At 34.7% G+C, this 3,593-nt stretch overlaps 1 pseudogene; it reads right to left on the reverse strand.

The window, feature by feature from the left end:
- Positions 1-290: 290 nt before the first annotated feature.
- LOC105762829 (alkane hydroxylase MAH1-like) lies at positions 291-2,096 on the reverse strand (annotated as a pseudogene).
- Positions 2,097-3,593: the final 1,497 nt, after the last annotated feature.

The raw sequence follows: 3,593 nt of genomic DNA on the forward strand, positions 1-3,593 counted from the left end.
AATACTTTTCAATCTTTATTTGCTTTTAATATATCAAAATCTTCTACGTATCATGAAAAAAATTAAAAGAAATTCATAAAAATTAAAATACAGGAAAATATCTAAAAAATAAGGCAAAACAACAAACAAAAATAAATAGTAATATAAACTTTCATTGTCTAAAATATAAAAACATAATTAAATATTTAAATCAACTTTTAACTCAATCCAATGCAATTTTTAGTTGATAAAAACATTAACCCACGTAGACCATATGATTATATAAGTATATATATGGTAACACTACTTAATTACAAATTTTTATCTTTTTGAATTATAAGAGGAACTTGACCATCAGGCCAAACGAGGTTTCTTAATTATCACTTTAATTCTGCCAATTCCTTAACTCCATCTCTTCTTAACACTAACCACTAACCCCTTCTTCATCTGATAAAGCACACTGTTTTTGGGACCAATATTCTGCCCTTCCACCACATGAAAGTTGTAGTTATGAATGATGGCTGTTGCGGTAGCCTTCATCAACAGAAACGACACCTCTTTCCCTGGACAAATCCTTGGCCCCGCAAGGAATGCGCTAAATTTAGTTGGCGACTCTCGTTTAATCTTCCCATCTTCACTAATCCATCTTTCTGGCTTGAACTCATAGCAATCTTCTTCCCATAAGCTTTCCATCCTTCCCATTGCATGTATTCCAATTAGGATTCGGGTGTTTTGATCGACCCGATGACCGCTCGGAAGAAAGTCCTGCTTTGTACATGTTCTGAATTCGAACGGAACCGGTGGATGTAGTCTTAGGGTTTCGCACAACGCTGCATGAAGATATGTTAGCTTACTCAACTCGTCGTAGTTGGATGGTATTTGCAAGCCCCCCTCTACTTGTGTCATTGATAAGTGTCTCTTTATTTCTTCTCTGATCTTGTTTTCAACCATGGGTGCCTTGGAGATGAGATAAAAGAACCAAGTGAGAGTTAAATTGTAAGTACCATCACTGGCAAACAAAAAATGTACAAGGTTGTCTCTTATAAGACTGTCTTTTGGTGTTGGGCCTGTTATCTCATGTCCTGTCAGGTAACAGTTCAAGAAATTGAAATCATTCTCTTCATTTGAGCCTGAGGATGCCACTGATTTCTTGGATTTGTGGCGTTGGGTCGATATAAATTGTGTTAAAAGATCATCGAAAGCCTTCCAAGCATCACTCACTCCGTTTCTTCTCTTTCCCAATCTGAAGCCAACTCTGCAACTTCCAAAGACTGTCAGGCATTACATATCTGTAAAAAGCTGCCTCAAAAGTATTACTCACGGCTTCGTGGAATCGATTCTCAGGGAATTCAATGGAGAGCAGCCCAGGGTTGAAGCCCACGCCCATTATGCAACCAATGTCAAACGCATGCCTTACCAACAAATCTTGCAAGTTCACCACCATCTCTCGTCCAGAAACATATTCAAGAACTTTAACAAGCGCTTCCTCTATACGTTGATGGAGAACCTTTGAAAGTGATTGCCGGAACTGAGGGTGATTCAAGAAAGCATGGAAAGCTCTGCGGTGACATTTCCATGCCTCACCGTCGGAATTGAAAAGTGCTTCGCCGAAGATATCAAACTGCTTCAGCCATTCAGGACCTTTCAAATAAACAGAACTGTTGGAGCTCAATATAGAACGCACATTCTCGGGATCCGAGGTGGCTAAGTAGCTAGTGTTAGTAAACCAAAGTCCTGTATAAAAGAAGGTGCCACTGCTTCGTCTGAGGGTTTGGGCAACTTTATCGTGAGGGCGATGGATGTTAAGAAGTAACGTGGGAATCATCCCAACAAGTGGCCAGTTTCGAGGGAGGCCATTGTTGTCTACGAAACGATAGAGAAAACAAAGAAAAATTATTCCAAAAACCATAAATCCAAGATATACAAACAGTACTGCCATCATGTTCTTAGAAAGAGTTTAAGCTGCTTAGGACATATACTCAGTCACCAGTCGGGACACTATACATAGATTTAGCATTTAGCCTTCGTCTTCTTCTCTACAAGTCACAATCAGAACAGCTTATATTGTCTTTGAAATGAAAAATTCCCATTTATATCATATTGTCAAAGTAGCCATAATACTACTCACCCAAAATAGTATATAATATTATAAATATCAATATCATGCTTTTATGAAACACGGAAATATTTACTAGGGAAGAACATACCAATGTGGGAAACCATAAAGTTCAACGAAAATTTAAATTAAAAAATTTCTGTTAAAATGAAAAAATAATTAAGATTTATATATATATATATATTACGTTTTCAATATAATTTCGGATAATTATTTGATATAAATACAATATCTCATAAAGTGTTTTAATTTCGATATTAAATCCACTCCAAGTAATTTTTTTTTGTAACACCCCTGACTTGACTTAGGAGTTTCGACAAAGTCAAAAGCGTTACATTCGATCACCGAGGTGATCCTGTAAGAACATTCTTTTTACTTGAGTTGATTTATGTGAATATCATTTTTTTTTAGAAAAAACATTCATTAATTTAAACCAGCTTTACTTATCAATTCAATTACAATATTGTTGAGGTGTAATTTTGAGAAAACGATTAGGTTTTAAAGAGTTTTTATCAAAACATTTAAGTATTTATAAAGCAACGGAAAAACATTTTAAAGTAATGGTTTTCTATATCGAAAAGCATGCAAATATCAGATTTTTTTTTAACCAGATGTCATGCTTTAAAATAAATAAGTTAAAGAATTTCAAATGTCCATTATAGAAAACAAGAAAATACTTAATAATTTCAATCCCAAAATTAAATAATTAAAGATAGCTTTAATAGAATCTTTTAATATAACGACAAAGGAAAATGAGTTGCTAGTCCGAGCCCCTCTGATGCCATTTCGAGTTCTAGTTTTCTATGCTACTTGAGAGGTAAGGAAAAGGGGGAATAAGCATACGACATCTCAATGTGAGACTAATCTTAAATCATTATATATAATCATGCAAACAGTAAACTATTTAATTTATAGCATAAATAACAATTTAAGCATGATATAAGGAACAAATATTAAATCAATGCATATGCAGAATATATTTATGATGTAATGCAAATACAAATTTCCCATCCAGTCCATCCTAACCGCCCTTGAGCAATGCTTGACACACCATCTCACATCAAAAATTGACCATCCCTGATTTGTGTTTCAGATGACGATGACCATTCACTTGACAAAAAGTACACTATAATATCATAATCGTATAATTATCATACATTCGTAATTTACTTATATATAACAATTGATATACTATATGTAGTTAAACACGTATTGTTTGTGACCACTCATTTTGAAAATCCAGGTTAGCCAATCCCAAAAGCTTTGGATCATAGAGTTGTTAACCCAAGAAAGATCTAACATTTGCCATAAATCTATTACTGCAGGACAAAACCGAAAGACATGGGATACATCCTCTTCCCCAGATCTGCACCGAGGGCATACAGTATCATCAGCAACTCGTTTAGATCTCAAATTGACTAAAGTAGGCAGATAATTCCAGGAGACTCTCCAAATTGTAATTATAATCTTAGAGGGTAGCTGTAGATTCCATAGTTTT

The sequence above is a fragment of the Gossypium raimondii genome, chromosome 12 (assembly GCF_025698545.1).
Source record: "Gossypium raimondii isolate GPD5lz chromosome 12, ASM2569854v1, whole genome shotgun sequence".
NCBI lineage: Eukaryota > Viridiplantae > Streptophyta > Magnoliopsida > Malvales > Malvaceae > Gossypium > Gossypium raimondii.